Source organism: Arachis hypogaea, chromosome 18 (assembly GCF_003086295.3).
Source record: "Arachis hypogaea cultivar Tifrunner chromosome 18, arahy.Tifrunner.gnm2.J5K5, whole genome shotgun sequence".
Classification (NCBI taxonomy): domain Eukaryota; kingdom Viridiplantae; phylum Streptophyta; class Magnoliopsida; order Fabales; family Fabaceae; genus Arachis; species Arachis hypogaea.
In genome coordinates, this window is record NC_092053.1 from 105,145,121 (window position 1) to 105,167,871 (window position 22,751).

The following is a 22,751-nucleotide window of genomic DNA, read 5'->3' on the forward strand; positions in this document are numbered from 1 at the left end:
TGAAAAGCTCTGGATGTCTACTTTCCAACGCAATTGAGAGCGCGCCAATTGGGCTTCTATTGCTCCAGAAAATCCACTTCGAGTGCAGGGCGGTCAGAATCCAACAGCATCTGCAGTCCTTTTCAGCCTCTGAATCAGATTTTTGCTCAGGTCCCTCAATTTTAGCCAGAAAATACCTCAAATCACAGAAAAATACACAAACTCATAGTAAAGTCCAGAAAAGTTAATTTAAAAAAAAACTAATAAAAATATAATAAAAACTAGCTAAAACATACTAAAAACATACTAAAAACAATGCCAAAAAGCGTATAAATTATCCGCTCATCACAACACCAAACTTAAATTGTTGCTTGTCCCCAAGCAACTGAAAATCAAATAGGATAAAAAAAGAAGAGAATATACAATGAATTCCAAAAACATCTATGAAGATCAGTATTAATTAGATGAGCGGGGCTTTTAGCTTTTTGCTTCTGAACAGTTTTGGCATCTCACTTTATCCTTTGAAGTTCAGAATGATTGGCATCTATAGGAACTCAGAATCCAGATAGTGTTATTGATTCTCCTAGTTAAGTATGTTGATTCTTGAACACAGCTACTTTATGAATCTTAGCCGTGGCCCTAAGCACTTTTTTTTCCAGTATTACCACCGGATACATAAATGCCACAGACACATAACTGGGTGAACCTTTTCAGATTGTGACTTAGCTTTGCTAAAGTCCCCAATTAGAGGTTTCCAAGGTTCTTAAGCACACTCTTCTTTTTTGCTTTGGACATCGACTTTAACCGCTCAGTCTCAAGTTTTCACTTGACACCTTCACGCCACAAGCACATGGTTAGGGACAGCTTGGTTTAGCCGCTTAGGCCAGGATTTTATTCTTGTGGGCCCTCCTATCCACTGATGCTCAAAGCCTTGGATCCTTTTTATCACCCTTGCCTTTTGGTTTTAAGGGGTATTGGCTTTTTCTGCTTGCTTTTTCTTTTTCTTTTTCTTTCTCTTTTTTTTTGCAAGCTTTTCACTGCTTTTTCTTGCTTCAAGAATCAATTTTATGATTTTTCAGATCATCAAATAACATTTCTCCTTTTTCTTTCATTCTTTCAAGAGCCAACAATTTTAACATTCATGAACAATCAAATTCAAAAATATGCACTGTTCATGCATTCATTCAGAAGAACAATAACATTGCCACCACATCAAGATAATTAAACTATTTTAAAATTTGAAATTCATGCACTTCTTTTTCTTTTTTTTTTAATTAAAAACATTTTTCATTTAAGAAAGGTGATGGATTCATAGGATACTCATAGATTTAAGGCATAGACACTAAGACACTAATGATCATAAGACACAAACATAAATAAACATAGAGCACAATTTTTGAAAAATAGAAAATAAAGAACAAGGAAATTAAAGAACGGGTCCACCTTAGTGATGGCGGCTTGTTCTTCCTCTTGAAGATCTTATGGAGTGCTTGAGCTCCTCAATGTCTCTTCCTTGCCTTTGTTGCTCCTCTCTCATGATTCTTTGATCTTCTCTAATTTCATGGAGGAGGATGGAATGTTCTTGGTGCTCCACCCTTAGTTGTCCCATATTGGAACTCAATTCTCCTAGGGTGGTGTCGATTTGCTCCCAATAATTTTGTGGGGGAAGTGCATCCCTTGAGACATCTCAGGGATTTCATGATGAGGAAATTCCTCATGCTCTTGATGAGGTTCTCTTGTTTGCTCCATCCTTTTCTTAGTGATGGGCTTGTCCTCATCAATGAGGATGTCTCCCTCTATGTCAATTCCAACTGAATTGCAAAGGTGACAAATGAGATGAGGGAAGGCTAACATTGCCATAGTGGAGGACTTGTCCGCCACCTTATAGAGTTCTTGGGATATAACCTCATGAACTTCTACTTCCTCTCCAATCATGATGCTATGAATCATGATGGCCCGGTCTATAGTAGCTTCAGACCGGTTGCTAGTGGGAATGATTGAACGTTGGATAAGCTCCAACCATCCCCTAGCCACGGGCTTGAGGTCATGCCTTCTTAAGTAAACCGGCTTTCCTCTTGAATCTCTCTTCCATTGAGCGCCCTCTTCATAAATGTCTATGAGGACTTGGTCCAACCTTTGATCAAAGTTGACCCTTCTAGTGTAGGGGTGTTTATCTCTTTGCATCATGGGCAAGTTGAATGCCAACTTTACATTTTCTGGACTAAAATCTAAGTGTTTTCCCCGAACCATTGTAAGCCAATTCTTTGGGTCCGGGTTCACACTTTGATCATGGTTCTTGGTGATCCATGCATTGGCATAGAACTCTTGAACCATTAAGATCCCGACTTGTTGAATGGGGTTGGTGAGAACTTCCCAACATCTTCTTCGGATCTCATGTCGGATCTCCGGATATTCACTCTTTTTGAGTTTAAAAGGGACCTCGGGGATCACCTTCTTCATGGCCACAACTTTATAGAAGTGATCTTGATGCACCCTTAAGAGGAATCTCTCAATCTCCCATGACTCGGAGGTGGAAGCTTTTGCCTTCCCTTTCCTCTTTCTAGAGGTTTCTCCGGCCTTAGGTGCCATAAATGGTTATGGAAAAACAAAAAGCAACGCTTTTACCACACCAAACTTAGAAGGTTTGCTCGTCCTCGAGCAAAAGAAGAAAGAAAAGAGTAGAAGAAGAAGACGAATGGAGGAGATGGAGGAGGCTTTGTGGTTCGGCCAAGGGGGAGAAGTGGTGTTGAGGTTGTGTGAAAATGAAGGAGTGAAGATGGGTTTATATAGGAGTTGAGAGGGGTGTAGGGTTTGGCTAGTATGGGTGGGTTTGGGAGGGAAAGTGGTTTGAATTTGGATGGTGAGGTAGGTGGGGTTTTATGTAGGATGGATGTGAGTGGTGAAGAGAATGGTGGGATTTGATTGGTGAGGGGTTTTTGGGGAAGAGGTATTGAGGTGATTGGTGAATGGGTGAAGAAGAGAGAGAGTGGTGGGGTAGGTGGAGATCCTGTGGAGTCCACAGATCCTGAGGTGTCAAGGATAGCTCATCGCTGCACTGAGTGGCGTGCAAAAACGCCCTTTCTGCCAATTCTGGCGTTAAACACCGGGCTGCTGCCCTTTTCTGGCGTTTAACGCTAGTCTGGTGCCCCTTTCTGGCGTTAAACGCCCAGAATGGTGCCAGACTGGGCATTAAATGCCCATTTGCTGCCCTTACTGGCGTTTAAACGCCAGCAAGCTTTTCCTCCAGGGTGTGCTATTTTTTCTCTGTTTTTCATTCTGTTTTTGCTTTTTCAATTGTTTTTGTGACTTCACATGATCATCAACCTACAGAAAACATAAAATAACAATGGAAAATAGATAGATATAATAGAATTGGGTTGCCTCCCAACAAGCGCTTCTTTAATGTTAGTAGCTTGACAGTGGGCTCTCATGGAGCCTCACAGATGTTCAGAGCAATGTTGGAACCTCCCAACACCAAACTTAGAGTTTGAATGTGGGGGTTCAACACCAAACTTAGAGTTTGGTTGTGGCCTCCCAACACCAAACTTAGAGTTTGACTGTGGGGGCTCTGTTTGACTCTGTTTTGAGAGAAGCTCTTCATGCTTCCTCTCCATGGTTGCAGAGGGATATCCTTGAGCCTTAAACACAAGGGAGTCTTTATTCACTTGAATGATCAATTCTCCTCTGTCAACATCAATCACAGCCTTTGCTGTGGCTAGGAAGGGTCTGCCAAGGATGATGGATTCATCCATGCACTTCCCAGTCTCTAGGACTATGAAATCAGCATGGATGTAGTGGTCTCCAACCTTTACCAAGACATTCACTACAAGTCCATAAGCTTATTTTCTTGAATTGTCTGCCATCTCTAGAGAGATTCTTGCAGCTTGTACCTCAAGGATCCCTAGCTTCTCCATTACAGAGAGAGGCATGAGGTTTACACTTGACCCTAGGTCACACAGAGCCTTCTCAAAGGTCATGGTGTCTATGGTACAAGGTATTGAGAACTTCCCCGGATCCTGTTTCTTTTGAGGTAATCTCTGCCTAGTCAAGTCATCCAGTTCTTTGGTGAGCAAAGGGGGTTCATCCTCCCAAGTCTCATTACCAAATAACTTGTCATTTAGCTTCATGATTGCTCCAAGGTACTTAGCAACTTGCTCTTCAGTAACATCTTCATCCTCTTCAGAGGAAGAGTACTCATCAGAGCTCATGAATGGCAGAAGTAAATCCAATGGAATCTCTATGGTCTCAGTGTGAGCCTCAGAGTCCCATGGTTCCTCATTAGGGAACTCATTGGAGGCCAGTGGATGTCCATTGAGGTCTTCCTCAGTGGCGATCACTGCCTCTTCTTCCTCTCTAAATTCGGCCATGTTGATGGCTTTGCACTTTCCTTTTGGATTTTCTTCTGTATTGCTTGGAAGAGTACTAGGAGGGAGTTCAGTAACTTTCTTACTCAGCTGACCCACTTGTGCCTCTAAGTTTCTAATGGAGGACCTTGTTTCAGTCATGAAACTTTGAGTGGTTTTAATCAGATCAGAGACCATGGTTGCTAAGTCAGAGTGGCTCTGCTTAGAATTCTCTGTCTGTTGCTGAGAAGATGATGGAAAAGGCTTGCCATTGCTAAACCTATTTCTTCCACCATTATTGTTGTTGAAGCCTTGTTGAGGCCTCTGTTGGTCCTTCCATGAGAGATTTGGATGATTTCTCCATGAAGGATTGTAGGTGTTTCCATAGGATTCTCCCATGTAATTCACCTCTTCCATTGCTGGGTTCTCAGGATCATAAGCTTCTTCCTCAGAGGAAGCTTCCTTAGTACTGCCTGTTGCTGCTTGTATTCCAGACAGACTCTGAGAAATCATATTAACTTGTTGGGTTAATATTTTATTCTGAGCCAATATGGCATTCAGAGTATCAATCTCAAGAACTCCATTCTTCTGACTTGTCCCATTATTCACAGGATTCCTCTCAGAAGTGTACATGAATTGGTTATTTGCAACCATTCCAATGAGTTCCTGAGCTTCTGTAGGTGTCTTCTTCAGATGAAGAGATCCTCCAGCAGAGCTGTCCAATGACATCTTGGACAGTTCAGACAGACCATCATAGAAGATACCTATGATGCTCCATTCAGAAAGCATGTCAGAAGGACACTTTTTGATCAATTGTTTGTATCTTTCCCAAGCTTCATAGAGGGATTCACCTTCCTTCTGTTTGAAGGTTTGGACTTCCACTCTAAGCTTACTCAATTTTTGAGGTGGAAAGAACTTTGCCAAGAAGGCATTGACTAGCTTTTCCCAAGAGTTCAGGCTTTCTTTAGGTTGTGAGTCCAACCATATCCTAGCTCTGTCTCTTACAGAAAAAGGGAATAGCATAAGTCTGTAGACCTCAGGGTCAACCCCATTGGTCTTGACAGAGTCACAGATTTGCAAGAATTCAGCTAAAAACTGATGAGGATCTTCCAATGGAAGTCCATGAAACTTGCAGTTCTGTTGCATTAGAGAAACTAATTGAGGCTTCAGCTCAAAGTTGTTTGCTCCAATGGCAGGGATTGAGATGCTTCTCCTATAGAAGTCGGGAGTAGGTGCAGTAAAGTCACCAAGCACCTTCCTTGCATTGTTGGCATTGTTGTTGTTTTCGGCTGCCATATCTTCTTCTAGTTTGAAGATTTCTGTTAGGTCCTCTTCAGAGAGTTGTGCCTTAGCTTCTCTTAGCTTTCGCTTTAAGGTCCTTTCAGGTTCAGGGTCAGCCTCAACAAGAATGCCTTTGTCTTTTCTCCTGCTCATATGAAAGAGAAGAGAACAAAAAAGTATGGAATCCTCTATGTCACAGTATAGAGATTCCTTGAGGTGTCAGAGGAAAAGAAGAATAGAAAGAGGAGGTAGAAGGAGAAGAATTCGAACTTATCAAGAGAGATAAAATTCGAATTATTGATAATGGAGGAGTGTTAGTCCTTAAATAGAAGGATGTGAGAAGAGGGGAAGAATTTTCGAAAATAAATTAAAAAGATTTTGAAATTAGAAAAAGATATGATTGAAAAAAATTAATTTTGAAAAAGATGTGATTGAAAAGATATGTTTGAATAGATATGATTGAAAATCAATTTAGAAAAAGAAGATTTTTAAAATTAAAGTTGATTACTTGACTATCAAGAAATTAAAAGATGTGATTCTAAAATTTAAAATTTGATCCTTTCTTAATAAGCAAGTAACAACTTGAAAATTTTTGAAGTAAATCTTGAATTGAAGCAAGGATTTTTGAAAATGGTAAAAATAAATATAAAATGGAAAGAAATTGATTTTGAAAGAGATATGATTGAAAAGATGTGATTTGAAAAAGATTTGATTTTGAAAAATTATGAAAACTTGAAAAAAATGTGAATTAAAAACAAAATCTTCCCTCTAGTGTCATCCTGGCGTTAAACTCCCAGCCAGGTACCCTGGCTGGCGTTTAAACGCCAGTTTTCCTTCTTCACTGGGCGTTTTGAACGCCCAGCTTTTTCTGTTTGATTCCTCTGCTGAATGTTCTGAATCTTCAATTCTCTGTATTATTGACTTGAAAAGACATAGTTTTAAAAATATTTTTGAATTTTTGATGATGGGAATCAATAAAAATGCAACTAAGATCAAATAAACAATGCATGCAAGACACCAAACTTAAAAGTTGATACTAGACTCAAACATAAAATATTTTTGATTTTTATGGTTTTATAAATTTTTTTGTGATTTTCAAAAATTATATAAAAAAGAAAATAAAGAGAATCAAAACTTTTAATAAGAATTCCAGGAATCATGCAATGTTAGTCTAAAGCTTCAGTCTAAAAAGATTAGACATGTTTGGCCAAGCTTCAGCGGGACATTACATTCAATAGCTAAATTGATGGGAATCAATCAGCTTTTGTGATGGTAAGAACATCACCTTGAAACTCTAGAATTCATTCTTAAAAATTCTGAAAAGTACCTAATCTAAGCAACAAGATGAACCGTCAGTTGTCCAAACTCGAACAATCCCGGGCAACGGCGCCAAAAACATGGTGCACGAAATTGTGATCATCAATGGTGCCATCAACATGGTACGCTCAATTGTAATCTCAACTCTTTATCACAACTTCGCACAACTAACCAGCAAGTGCACTGGGTCATCCAAGTAATAAACCTTACGTGAGTAAGGGTCGATCCCACGGAGATTGTTGGTATGAAGCAAGCTATGGTCATCTTGTAGATCTCAGTCAGGCGGATTCAAATGGTTATGGATGATGAATGATTAAAAGATAAATAAAACATAAAATAAAGATAGAGATACTTATTTAATTCATTGGTGAGAATTTCAGATAAGCGTATGAAGATGCTTTGTCCCTCCCGCCTCTCTGCTTTCCTACTGTCTTCATCCAATCCTTCTTACTCCTTTCCATGGCAAGCTGTATGTTGGGCATCACCGTTGTCAGTGGCTACAATCCCGTTCTCTCAGTGAAAATGTTCAACGCACTCTGTCACAGCACGGCTATTCATCTGTCGGTTCTCGATCATGTCGGAATAGAATCCAGTGATTCTTTTGCGTCTGTCACTAACACCCCACAATCACGAGTTTGAAGCTCGTCACAGTCATTCAATCCTTGAATCCTACTCGGAATACCACAGACAAGGTTTAGACTTTCCGGATTCTCAAGAATGCCGCCATCAATTCTAGCTTATACCACGAAGATCCTGATTAAGGAATCCAAGAGATAAACACTCAATCGAAGGTAGAACGGAGGTGGTTGTCAGGCACACGTTCATAGGTGAGAATGATGATGAGTGTCACGGATCATCACATTCATCAAGTTGAAGAGCGAGTGATATCTTAGAACAAGAACAAGCTGAATTGAATAGAAGAACAATAGTAATTGCATTGATACTCGAGGTACAGCAGAGCTCCACACCTTAATCTATGGTGTGTAGAAACTCCACCGTTGAAAATACATAAGAACAAGGTCTAGGCATGGCCATAAGGCCAGCCCCAAAACGTGATCTAAGGTAGCATAGAACTACTCAAAGATTAGCCTTATCAAAGATGAAAATACAATAGTATGAGGTCCTATTTATAGAGAACTAGTAGCCTAGGGTTACAGAAATCAGTAATTAATGCAGAAATCTTCTTCCGGGCCCACTTGGTGTGTGCTTGGGCTGAGCATTGAAGCATTTTCGTGTAGAGACTTCTCTTGGAGTTAAACGCCAGCTTTCGTGCCAGTTTGGGCGTTTAACTCCAACTTTGGTGCCAGTTCCGGCGTTTAACGCTGGGAATTCTGATGCTGACTTTGAACGCCGGTTTGGGCCATCAAATCTCGGGCAAAGTATGGACTATTATATATTGCTGAAAAGCCCTGAATGTCTACTTTCCAACGCCGGTTTGTAGCTCCAGAAAATCCACTTCTAGTGCAGGGAGGTCAGAATCCAACAACATCTGCAGTCCTTTTTAGCCTCTGAATCAGATTTTTGCTCAGGTCCCTCAATTTCAGCCAGAAATTACCTGAAATCACAGAAAAACACACAAACTCATAGTAAAGTCCAGAAAAGTGAATTTTAAATAAAAACTAATAAAAATATAATAAAAACTAGCTAAAACATACTAAAAACATACTAAAAACAATGCCAAAAAGTGTATAAATTATCCGCTCATTACCTAGCAAGTTAAGGACTTCGAGTCTACTCGCTTAGTGCAAAATTGTAAGGATGGAGATGCCCATAGACTGAAAATTGTTTTCTAGAATGAAAGTTAATTGATGTGACAATGCCGTACAACTTTGCACTAATTGAAAGTCAGACTGATATGGCTTCGGCTATATGACGTATATGCACAAATTGATATATCTGGAAAGGCATATTTGAGACTTGTGCCCTAATAAACCATAATTTTATGGTTTATCTTGTGTTAAATTTGGTGGATTTTATCAAAATTTTTCACATTTATTCATTGAAATAGCATAGTTTTATGAATTCTTTCTACTATGAATTCTCACCCTTTTGGCTATGAGTTTGGTTCTAACTATGTAGGAAATGGGAATTTCAATGAGGATATGCATCAAGGATGGAGAAATCAAACTTAGGAGGAGCCTCAAGCATATGGACAATCTTCATGGCAACAACCTCCTCCAGCATACTATGAGCATAATCAGTCCCATGGTGCATACCAATCTAATGGATATGGTGGACCTCCTTGTGGTTATCAACCACTACCATATGCCTATGAACCCCTTCCTCAACATAACCCTTGTAACATCCCAACTTTTTGGATAATTAAATTTATTATATTTGTTGAGGATTTTATTTTAAGAAAATTATTTTACTGAAAGTAATTAAATAAAACTCTATGATACTTTGAATTTAAAAATAATTAGGAGTTATATGTAATTTTTTTATAATAATTACAGTTTAAATTAATTAATATTTTTATATAATCTTTATTATAATTGAATATTTTATATAATTTCAGTAATTAAAAAAAAAGAAAGAATTATATAACTTAATTTAAGTAACTTTTATTATGAATAATTTATAATTTAATTCGAATTTTTTATTTTTAGAAAATAATCTGTTAAGAATAATTAAATTGATTTTATAAATATTGAGTTTAAGTTAATTAACGTTCTTGTGTAATTTTATTATAATTAGTTATTTTATTGAAATTAAAGTTTTGGTGATGGAAAAATAATACAAGGGTGTATGATTTAACCAGATAATTGATATTTTGGATTTAAACTATATTATATAGAATTTGATTAATATATTCATTTTATAATTTAAATTAAAAATAATTCATTAAACTTAGCAACATGTTGATAAATAATGTTTTTAAATATTTTTAAGAGAGTATATTTGGTTTTAAAATTACTCTACCCTCCAATTTTATCAAAATATCTATTCATATTTATCCTTTATTCTTTTATAAAATTTCTAATTTCTAACACTAAATCCCAAAAATCCCCAAATTAATTCAGAAAACCCTAATTCTCCCTTTTCCCCAGAGACAGAAACATGCATCCTTCACCCCCTTTCTCCTTCACATACTCAACGCACAACACACCCACACCAGCCACAGAGAGGAAGAGAGGGAGCTGCGCCATGTCACCGTCCATTCACTGTTCGGCTCGCCATCACCGGTGTCTCACTGTTGTTGCTGTGGAGACCGAACGCCATCGAGCTTCCTACCACCGCCTTGGAGTCCGCCGTCAGGTTCGAGTAGAAGAAAGAGGGAGGCGTGGAGTCAACATCGCACAAAGAGGGACTCGTCGCTGTCGTCGCGTGCCGTCATGTGCCGTCACTGTTGTCTGAGCCGTTGCCATCGCCATGGGTGAAGTCCGCCGCTGGTGCCAGTTGAGGCCGCTCCTTTGGAACAGATATAAGAGAGAGACGTTGAGAGGAAACTGCAAGCTGTGAGCCACTAACTGAGAAGAACTTCGTTCTCGTCGCCATACTGGAGTCGTCGCTGCCAATGCCACACGCCGTCGTCGCCATCGCCGTCGACGGAAGCCTCTCCATCACAGTTCAATCACCATCAAGCCTGAAGGGAAGTACCACTGCTATTGCCCGACAGCAGCTTCCCCTGCGTTCCCAATTCCATTCTTGAAATTGTAGCACTCTTGCTCATGCTTTGCTTCCCGATTTTATTTCTCTACTATATTTTGTTCTGAATACAATAGCATATGTTAATGTCTCTGTTTAGTATGGTCGTCCTTATCCAGAACCACTGATGTCACTGCTACAGAGGTGATTGGGATAGGTGACGGAGGATTTTCGTCGGTAAAGAATTTCTCAAAATAACTTCATTGCAAGTATAGTTCTAAACCGACAAGCAATCCTCGGTCAACGTTTAATTAGGTTGTCACAAGTACAAACCCTAATAAAAATAAACCGAAGTATTCAAACCTTGGGTCGTCTCTCAAGGAATTACAGGAAATTGTGTTTATTATTGGTTATGATGTACTTCTTTTTGGGGTTTTGAAATAAGGAACAAGAAATGTAAATAGCAAGAAAGTAAGAAAAACTCAAATGGTAAAAAGGTCTTGGCAATGGTTAATGGTTAAGAATCTCTATCCTTGTCACTAACCACAATATGATAGTTGTAGGGATCAATCTCATTTAGTCATCCTCTAACAATTGAAGGAAGGTCAAATGAGCTTCATCAATCTCAATCCATAAGAACTAGCCACTCACTAATCGAATTAGTGAAAGCTAGTGTCAATGGACATCAACCATCAATCACTTGGGCATTAGCAACTCAAGGTCACGCAAGTTACCAACCCAAGCCTAGAATAGAAAAATCTAATCTATAGCTAAAAGAGACATTTCATCAAACACATAGAATGCAATAAAGAGAAACATCATAAAATGCAAGAATTAATAAAAGCTATAACTAACACAAGCAAGAAAGCAATAAGAGAAACCAAGGCAAACATAAAAAAAGACATGGAAACATAAAATTGTATTAAAAAGGAAATTGAAAGTAACACAAGAGTTCATAAACTAAATGGACAAAATAAAGGAATCAATAAGAGAAGTAGATAACTAAAGTGCTAGAACAAATAAAAGTAAGAGAAAACTAAATTAAAATAAAACTGGAATCTAAACCTAAGGAGAAATTGAAAGAAGAAACCCTCAACCTAGAGAGAAGAGAGAGCCTCTCTCTAGAATTCTACATCTAAAACCTAAAGTGTGTGAATGAATGATGTCAATGAATGTCCAGCTCCACTCTCCAGCCTCTTGTCTTTATTTTCGGGCCTGAAACTGGGTCAAAAGCAGCCCAGAAATCGCCCCCAACGAATTCTGTTAATTACAGCACGTGACGCTCGTCACGCATACGCGTCATTGAACCTTGCACCTGGCCACACGTAGGCATTAGCCACGCGTGTGCGTCATTTGGTTATGGTTTGGTCATGCGTACGAGTCAGCCATGCGTACGCGTGGACACAAGCTTCTCAAAACTTCAATTTCTTGTGTTCCTTCCAGTTTTGCATGCTTCCTTTCCATCTTCTAAGCCATTCCTATCCTATAAATCCTAAAATCACTTAACATACACATCACAGCATTGAATGGTAATAAAAGATGATTAAAAATTAGTAATTTAAAGCCAAAGAAGCATATTTCCAATCATAGCACAAAATTAGGAAGGAAACTTAAAAACATGCAATTTACATGAATAAGTGGGAAAATAATTGACAAAATGCACTCAATTCAATCCAAAATTTACCATAAAATAGTGATTTATCAATCTCTCGACACTTAAACATTAGCATGTCTTCATGCTAAGCTCAAGGGAACCAAAAGAGTAAAGGGAAAATAGTGAGACTTAGGCAATGCAACATATCTATATGAATGCAACTACATGCTAAATTCTTTTACTTACTTGGTTAAAAGTAAATAAATCTTTTAAGAACAAATATGAACTGGATTCCACTAATTCAAATCATAAAATAAAGTACAAATAGACTTGCAAGAAGAAAGCTCGTGAAAGCCAGGAACAAAGAATCAAGCATCAAACCCTCACCGGAAGTGTATACACTCTGATCACTCAAGTGTTTGAGGGTTGATTCTCTCGGTTCTCTACTAATCTTACTTTCTAAGGCTTTCTCTTCTTCTACCAATCAACAAAAATTTAATGTACAGATACACATATCAAGAGGTCTTTTCAATGGTTGTAATGGGGTTTGGGTCAAGGTAGGAATGTATTTGGTTAAGTGGACGAAAATCCGAATCCTTGATTAACCTAAACTTTCCACCTAACCTAAGAAAATCCATGTAATCAAAATAGAAAACCTAACTACCCATTAACCATGTTTTCCACATATTCATGCATTCCAAATTTGAATACAACTCAAATGCATTGCTATCACCACTTACTTCGGGGCATTTTGTCCATTTTTATTGCTTTTTTTTTCTTCTTTTTATTTTTCTTTTATTTTTGATTTTGTTTCTTTTTTTTTTTGTTTTTCTTAATGCATATGATTAAGGTATTCAATGCAAGAATATGTGCTCAACTATCCTTTTCACATTTTCACTAAAAATATATAATACCCAATTCCCAAACCAAATGTTTCCAAATCCAACTTTTCCACACTTAAATCATGAACACTCTCATTAGTCTAAGCTAACCAAGGATTCAAATTAGGGACATTTATTGTTTTTTGCTTAGAATTAATGATGTGCAAAAATAAAGAACAAATAGTCCAAACTAACAACGAATTCTCTCAATCAAGTGTTTTAGATTCAAATTATAATAACCGAGATCAAGAGTACTTCAACCTCGGGTCGTTCCCCCTAGGACGCAATTGGAAGTGTTTCTCTTTCGATTGTGAGGAAAAGGGGGGTTTTCAAGCAAGGAATGAAAGATTAAAAGAACTAAGCAATAAAAGAACTAAGAGATAAGCAAAATTGTGAATTAATGCAAGTAAAGGGAAGCAAGATCAAAACTAATGAAAATGCTATAAATGCAACAAAGAGCCTTGACTTGGGAATGAGTATCCAAGGAATCCTATCATCGCCATAACCACAACTATGGTAATTATGATGAGTCAATCTCGCCTAGTCAAACCCAACCATCGAGGAGTAAGTCAAGCAAGCATAATTGACCTTAATCCATAACTCCTAGCTAACTTACCAAACTAGTTGATAAAAAGCTAGCGTCAATGGAAACAAGAATCAACTAACTACCCAAGAATTATCACTAAATGTCGGACATTATAACTCTAGTATCCTAGGAACTTAAACCGCAAGCCAAGGTGGGAAAATTTACTCAAAATCTAAAGTTGGAATTTTCACAAACACTTTGTGTGCATAAAAGTAAAACATGGAAAATTTCAAGGAAAAATAGCAAACTATAACCAACTATCAACAATACCAACAATAAATATCCAAACAAACATAAAGAAGGCATGAAACATTAAATTCATCAATCAAAACTTCAAGAACTCAAAATTGCAATTATAAACAAAGTGCTTGAACCAAAGGAAATGAAAATAAAGACAATGTAATTAAAGAGGAATTAACGAGTACTTACAATTAAAGATGATCAAAATCCACAATTAAGCTTGCTATAAAATGCTACATGAGAATGGAAAAATGAAACTCTAAGAGAGCAATGCTACACTACTCCTACTCCTACTCCTAATTACTCTTTAAAACTATCTAAGTGAGCTCCCCATGAAATGTGTTGAATTCCCCTTGATATTGCACTCCAATTCAGCATTGCAGCCTTCCCAAAATGGGCCAAGAGGCCTCTGAAAATACGCTGCACGTGTTTCATTAATGAAATCACGTGTTGGGTCCTGTGCGGACGCACAGATATGTGCGTCTGCACACTCGGCAGAAAGTTGACCTGTGCGTACGCACGGGTGCTTGTGCGTACGCACACATGGAAATTCTTTCTTGTGCGCGCGCACGCTAGCTTGTGCTTCCACACACATAGAAATACTCGCTTGTGCGCACACACAGGGCTGTGCGCACGCAAATTTCGCTGTGTGTGCTTTTCCTTGTTTTCTTCATGTTTTCTCCCTTGTACATGCTTTCTTCCACTTTTGGCCATCCATTCTTGCCTCTAAGTCCTGAAATCACTCACAAACCACATCACGGCATCGAATGACATAAAAGTGGAATTAAAATCACTAATCTAAGCATTAAAACACATGTTTTCACATTTAGAATCAAATTAGGGATGAAACACAAAAGTATGCTATTTTGGTGCTTAAGTGTGAGTTCATGTGCTAGAATCCATCCAAGTTGAGTCAAAATACACCAACAATTATGGACTCATCAATTCCTCCATACTTAAACAATAGCATGTCCTCATGCTAAACTAACAAGGAGAATGATCAAAGGGGTAATCAACTTATTAAATGCAACTACCTATATGCATGCAAGTATGTATATACTATATATCTATCTATCTATCTATAGTATCTATATGAAATTGGTGAAAATGAACAATCAAATTTCCAAGCAAGTATAGACAAATAGGGCAAGGCAAAGAGATAATTCAATGCAAGCAAAATCTAGAGAATTGATTCAAGTTTCAACATGAAGCAACTTGCAAGAATACATGATAAAGGACATGAAAACATAGAATTGAGTAATTGAACCCTCACTAAGTGTGTATACACTCTAATCACTCGGTGTCTAGGGTCAAATCACTCAAATATCCTTCCAAATATGCTTTCAAGGATTTGATTTTCATCTAACAATCAACAAACAAGTGATGCATGAATGCAATTATCATGAGGACTTATTGGGGTTGTAATGGGGTTAGGGTAAAGGTGGGATAGATATGGCCAAGTGGACTAAAATGATTGAATCCTTGATTAGTTTAAGTATCCAACTTAGCCTTTCTCAATCCAATGACAAGAATATGCAACCTAACATTCCTATACTCACTTTTTATACACATTCATGTATGCTCTTTCATTTACATCACATATGCATTTCTTATTCATTTTTTTTCTTTTCTTTGGGGCAACCTTTGTCTCCTTTTTTTTTTTGTAAGAGACAATGCATATGGTTCAATAGCTCATACATGAATGTACCCATTTTCCAAAATTTTCAATGAATACCCAAAATCAAACAATTTTATTCACTACTAATGTTTCCCAAAATTCCCCCACACTTAAATGAAACACACTCCTCAACCTAAGCTAATCAAGGATACAATCTAAGGTAAATCATGGTTTTCCGTTTAAGGTTGTGATGTGCTAATATCAAGAACAATGGGGTAAATAAAGCTCAAAAGGGGTTAACAAGGGTAGATGCAAGGGTAAGGCTATATGCATGGGTGAGTAAGCTTAATTCAAAGATGGCCTCAATCATGCTCAATGCAATTCAAAACATCAATCATTGGAAATAAAGATCAAGCGAAACCAAGATTACAATCATAGAAGATATATATCACACAATGAACAAAATTAGTGGTTAAAAGATGTAACCACTCATTCAAGCTCAAAAACTCACAAGGTATTTGTTCTTTACTCATCTATGTTCCAAAATAATCATTCAAGCAACTTTGAAAACAATTTCCCAAATCAATTCAATAGAACGCCCTAAAAATAAAAATCTTGGAAATCTTTGTTGTTTTTCACCAAAACTTATTTCCATATGTATGTATGTATGTTGTGATGGATGCAATTTTTCAAAAATTTCCTAGTTCTTTTCCTAATTTTCAACAATGCAAAAATTAACATGAACAATTAGGATAAAATTGAACTAGGTGCCATACTATTCACAACATCCAATCACAACTTCTATCTATAGAATATATCATGCAAAAGATGCAAAATGCAATAGATATAAACTATGAAGAAAATGCAATGCAACAATCAAAAACACTCTAAATACCTACAAGAAACATAATAAAAAGAAACAAAAATAAAGTGCAAAGTGTTCGGAAAAGGAATTTACACCCCGAAAATGACGAATCCTCCCCCACACTTAAGCGTTGCACGGTCCTCCATCCACGAACATGATCCGGGGGAGAATGTCTCTCAAGAGCTCCATCACTACAACAAATAAGGCTTTTCGCAACGGTTAAAAACCGTTGCCGTAGATTGAAAAACCGTTCCCAAAACTTTAGGCAACGCTTTGGCAACGGTTTTTGACCTGTGGTATATGCAGCCATTACCAATGCTCAAAGGCAACGATTTTTTACCTAAGACAACGGTAACAGAAAAACCGTTGCCACAGTTAGTGGCATAGATAACGGTTTTGACAGAAAATTTTAAACAACGGTTTTCATCTGTTACTCAATAAGCAACGGTTTTAAACTGTTGTGATTTTATTATTCACATAGCCAACGGTTTTAAACCGTTACCGTTGGTGCCAAGTTTCGGCAACGGTTTTAAAACCATTGCCAGTTTATAGACATCTAGGACAACGGTTTTAAGGCATTACCGTTGATGTCATTTTTCGGCAACGGTTTTGATACCATTGCCATTTAATAGTCATTTAAGACAACGGTTTTAAAGCGTTATCGTTGGAGTCGTATTTTGGCAACGGTTTTATTATGTAGTCATCTTTGATTTCAGTTTTTTTTTAATTATTTAGTGTCAATAAATAATCTAAACTATTTGAATCTAATCACTAAAGAAAAATAATTGAACATTTCCCATCAAATTTAACTTATAAAAGTTGTTGTAAGATCTACAATATAATCTAAGTTTGCAAAAAATATAATAACAAAAGAGAGTTGAAATAGCTAAGTAGCAAATAGTCATCATGTCCACAAATATTATTTGTTAGTAAGAATAAAATATATGTATACATTTCCAGATACTTTCTAAAAGAAACAAGACTAAAGTTCTCACTTGAACATATTCCCAAATGGCTTCTTTATCTTTAATCCCCTTCCAATTTGTGTAAATTAATGGACAAAAATCTGAATTCCTAGCCACTGTGCCCAAAAATTTGCTCAAGTTGTTTACAGCTTCATCAGTAGGACCAATTGCCTCTCCTTCAATATCTAGAGTAATTTCTTCTCTATCTTCCAACTGTCTTGCATGAATCTTCAAGCATTGTGTAGGTCCTCGTGTTTTCTTCACTGTTGTCTCTATACAAAGATACTAATTATATACCATCCCTCTTATTGATTTATAAGATATTTAATTGAAAAAAAAAGAACAAATTAAAGTAACCTATTGAGTTAAATTTGGTCACGAAACAAAACTAAAGTAACAAATTGCCAAATTCAATTCACAAATTGGAATTCAATTAACACAAATTTTTAGAAATTTCGGCAGCATTCTGGCAGTAAATAGGACATTTTTGAATTTAAATAAACAGCGGAATCAACCCATATGAACTCACTAAAATCAAATCAGCACTAATCAGGATCAATTTATATGAATTAAACAGCAGCAAGCAAAAAATGGTAATCAGCAGCAAGGATAAAGCAAGGCATGACATCAGCCATTAACAAGGATAAAGCAGCACCATACAATTTGAAACAAAACTGCAACAACCATCATTTGTCAATTAAAACAGCTCAGAAAACCATTCATTCCAGGCATCAGCAGCAACCAAAAAGTTTAACCTAAATCCACTACAAATCAGATATAACTTCCTAACCACCTATAATCCACTAAGCATGCATAACTAAACTGGCTAATCTAACAAAAACTGAACAAACTAATTAAACTAAGAAATGTAATTAGGGAAAAAATTGACAACCTACAGAAGAAGCAGAAATAGAAAATGGCAAGGGGAGGGAGAATGGAGGCAGAGCAGTGTCGACATAATAAGGCAAGGGGAGGGAGAATGAATGGCAATCAGCAGCAATATAAAAATTAGCATAATAAGGCCATCATCATCATTACTCAATCAAAACAAGGCATGAAATCAGCCATTAACAAGGATAAAACAGCACTATACAATTTGAAACCGTTTATTCCAGGCATCAGCAGCAACCAAAAAGTTCAACCTAAATCCACTACAAATCAGATATAACTTCCTAACCACCTATAATCCACTAAGCATGCATAACTAAACTGGCTAATCTAACAAAAACTGAACAAACTAATTAAACTAAGAAAATGTAATTAGGGAAAAAAATCGATTAAAATACTCCCCCCGCGCGCGCACACACACCTCACACAAAACAAATCACACACTCATCTCACCCAAAACTCAATCTCCACACATCCAATATCCATTGAAAGCCATAATATTTTCCTATTCTCTTCAAGCATCTTATCCAGCTCTTTCCTCTCTTTTCTAGCTTGTTCCTACACCATATAAAGAATCCCCAACCAAATGAAGACATTGTCTTTTCTTAAGCTTTGAAATCATACATGTATCATAAAGATGATATGAGACCAGAAAAATAAAAAGAAAACTAATTAGGACCTCAACCTGCATTTCTAGAAGAAGATACTACATACTATTATTGTTATTAGGCACAGAACATAGCAGTGACGATAAATCATGCAAATAGTGGTTCGGCATTTGTGTTGACGACATTTTAAGGCCAGATATGTTCACATGATAGATGATCATCAAGAAAGGGGAAGTGTTGTGTTGTGTCAGAGAAAATGTCCCACTTTTTTAATTGACTCTCGTCTGCTTTGAGAATTTTATGTGCCATTGGGGGTGTAGAGGGACATCATCCAATTGTCTTTACAAACAACATGTGACTTGTGCTATGCATTCATCCAATTTAGTATTGCCTAAGCATCAAATCTTACACCAATTTCACAAAATAGATAGAACAAAAGTAATAATAATAATAAATATACAAGATTGCAACACTAACCTTGGATTTTGGTTGAGTGGTTTAAAGAAATATGCCATATTTTAAGAACATTAAGAAAATTTAGATACAACAACAAAACCTTCTCATACTAGATAGGTTGGTCCCTAATTTCAGATGCAAATGGCAAAGTAATATATTGGTCAAGCTTTTCACCGACACACTTTCAGTACAGTTTCCTGATGATTGATAATGTTAAGGAGTGAAGATAGTGAAAGAGATAGTTATTTATATAAGAAGGTTCAGTATTAATCTAGAATTAAACCTAGAAATAGCATTTCTTGTGTAATTTGATTAATATAGGACACTGAAAGGGATTCATTTAAGGATGAGTAATTTGAACATATTTTAAAGATACTCAAAGGTACCAAGATTACTACATAATTTATTCACACTAAAACAATTGTTGAAAATATGACAATTTTAGTGCTTGAAACTCTCTCGCACTATAATACTATATATATGATCCAATTAACTTTGTAGGCATTCTAAAATTAAAACTATTAAACTTTAAAAATAAATCTCCTACCTCAGAGTGTCGAACTAGCAGGAATTAATTGCGATGAACCCCTTTTTCTTAATCCATGGCAACGGCAGCAATATTTCCGATCACTTTTCAGCAGTAGCAGCGGCACTGGAGCAGGGAAAAGGCAGCGCAGTTCAGACCAACGGCTCCAGCAACCTCCTCTGGCGAGTTCTGTCCCTTTCTCCATCGCTGTTTTGTATCGCAGTGAACCATTAGTAGCAGACATCTCGATTGGTACCAGCGGCGAGTTCCAACAGTTGAGGATTGAATGAAGTTGCAGCAGCAAGGAAGACGGCCATGACAGCAGCAGCAACCCCCTTTCTGCGGTGACGACAACAAAAGCTTCGCTGGCGGTGAGTGTGACTCGACGGTGAGTGTGGCGGATTCGAAGAATATGGTGGTATTGGCGGCTCAGGGGAAGGCAGAACGGCGATAGCGATCGTGGCTCCAGTGAAGGTGACGGCTTCTTCAACTCCTCGTCGGGGTCCTTGGCTCGCATCTCCCTCATCTCAATCTCGGGCTTCCCTCAGCGACACAGAACTGACGGCGGCTCAGACGGCAGTGGTGACGTTGAAGCACGACGGCGACGAGGCATTGGTGGCGGGACAGCTCCGTTGCAGACTCTGTCTCCCTCTCACGCATGTCGTTCTCTTCCTCACATCCGACTCTCTCTCGGTCACCCCTCTATCTTCACCTGACGATGATAACGACAACGGTGGAACCCTTCTCGGCGCCATCCCCTCCCTCGCTTCTCCTTCCTCTTCTTCTCCATTTCCCCCTCGAGCTCCCCCTATTTCTCGTTTCTCCCCTTTTCTTTCCTTCTGTGTGTGTGAGTTGTGTTTAATTTAGGGCACAAAGGAAATTTGGGATAATAGGGTTTAAATTAAGAATTTTTAGAATTAGGGTAAAATGTATATAAGTAATATAATAATTTTTATAAAATATTTGAGATCAAATAATAATTTAATATTTGAATATAATACTGTAAAGATTATTTTTGGAGCATATAAAATTTTATTTACTCATATATTATTGATTTTAAATAATTATTTTTAATTTAAATTATAAAATGAACATACTAATTACATTTTATAAAATACAGTTTTAATCCGAGAATATCAATTATTTAGATTATATGATATAATTTTTTATTATTTTTTTATTACCAAAATTTTAATTTTAATTTGTATAAAATAATTAATTATAATAAAAATTGTACATAACTATTAATTGTCTTAAATTTAAAGTATTTATAAAAACCAATTTAATCATTTCTAACATATTAATCTCTAAGAGTTCAATTTAATAAAATAAATCGTAATTTATTCATAATAAAAATTTCTTAAATTAAATTACCTAACACTTCCATTATTGAATTTTAATTTTAAATCACATGAAATAACTAATTATAAAAATTATATAAGATTATTAATTAACTTAACTCCATATATTAATAAAACTAATTTAATTACTCTTAAAAGATTAGTTTATAAAAATAAGGAGTTTAAAATAAAATAAGTCAAAATTTATTTATATAATTATTTGAAATTATTTTTATTGGTATTGTTTAATTTGTATAATTATTTAAATAATATTAGAAAATTGTTGTTTCATAAATAATTGTTGTAATGGTTGTAAAACCGTTTTTTAAAATAGTCAAAGAGAATGGTTTTATTTTGTTAGTATAGCATAATGAAAATTTGAACTTCAACAGCAACACTGTAAAAACCGTTGTCTAAGACCATCTAATAGAACAGTTTTAAAGTGTAGCATTTTGGCAACGATTTTTATGCGTTTCTTTTGTACAATTATTTAAACAACAATAAAAAATCCTTGCTTAAATACAAATCATGGTAACGATTATAAAATCGTTCTTTAAAGTAGTCAAAGAGAATGGTTTTAATTTGTTGCTATAAAATAATAAAAAATTGAATTCAACAGTAACACTATAAAAAACCGTTGTCTAAACCTATCTAAGAGAACGGTTTTAAGGCGTTACAAAATTTGGCGTTGCTAAAGGCCATATTTGTTGTAGTGCACCTTCGGTTGGTGGATGCGGGGGCTTGGGTTGTGTGGAGATTGCCAAGTCTAATGCATGCTCGGCATCTCCATCTTCAGTGTCCTCCTCCTCTCCCGGCTTCTTGCCTTCATGTCTCATCCTTGAAAAGAATGAATAAAGTATAATTAGGAACCGTAGGGCAAGTAGTACAAAAAGGTAAAGGAGAGAGTAAAGAAGCATCTAATTGAGGAAGTTTGCATAGTGGTATGGAATACACACAACGACCGGCTAATTAAAGTGGCATCCACACAATCAAAAAGTAAGAATGAGTTCCTCAATTAAATAGCCTAAGATGCAACTAAGAGATGAGCATCAATTAAAACACAAGCAAGCTTAGGCAATTACAACAAGAGTGAATTGAATGTGGAAATTATTGGATATTGAAGTTGTGCAAGTGAAAGCACAAGATTGATATAAAATAGCACAACCAACAATAACCAATGCAATAATGAAGAGAACTACCTATTCATCCTTAAGAATAATCAAATAATCACATGGGAAGGTGCTTGCTATAAAAAGTGACAACTCTTGATAAGAATCAAGTCAAGTCAACTCAAACAAATGTAAAGCATTAACAAGGAGCAAATACCTTGTGATGTGATTATATTGTCTTAAAAACTCATGATGAACAGTCAATTCCATTCAATCCACTAAATTCAATATGTACTTGTTGAAAATTACACCAAATAGGAGACAAAAGGTCAATTTATAAATCAATTTGGTGCTAGCAACTCAAAGCATTAAACAAGTACGTTATTGAAATTTCAATCCCAAATAACATCATCATCATTCAAAAGTGCACAATTCTTAATTAGAATGTCAAACAAGGATATAGTCCCACACACATGGTAGCTACAATACATGAATTAAACAAAATGTTCATTCAGGCATTATGTCAAACACATGGAGTGTGGTGCACATATTCACAATTCAAGCCAA

At 36.5% G+C, this 22,751-nt stretch overlaps 1 long non-coding RNA gene and 1 other non-coding gene across 2 annotated transcripts; one reads left to right on the plus strand and one right to left on the minus strand.

Annotated features, from left to right (window-relative positions):
* Window positions 1-5,105: 5,105 nt before the first annotated feature.
* On the plus strand, window positions 5,106-5,213 carry LOC112773440 (small nucleolar RNA R71). Its single transcript, XR_003187990.1, has one exon. It is a non-coding gene; the product is annotated as a small nucleolar RNA R71 (small nucleolar RNA).
* Window positions 5,214-17,074: 11,861 nt separating this feature from the next.
* On the minus strand, window positions 17,075-20,624 carry LOC112772350 (uncharacterized). Its single transcript, XR_003187474.3, has 2 exons — window positions 19,757-20,624; window positions 17,075-17,529 (listed from the first exon to the last, which is right to left on the minus strand). It is a non-coding gene; the product is annotated as an uncharacterized lncRNA (long non-coding RNA).
* Between the last annotated feature and the right edge of the window lie 2,127 nt (window positions 20,625-22,751).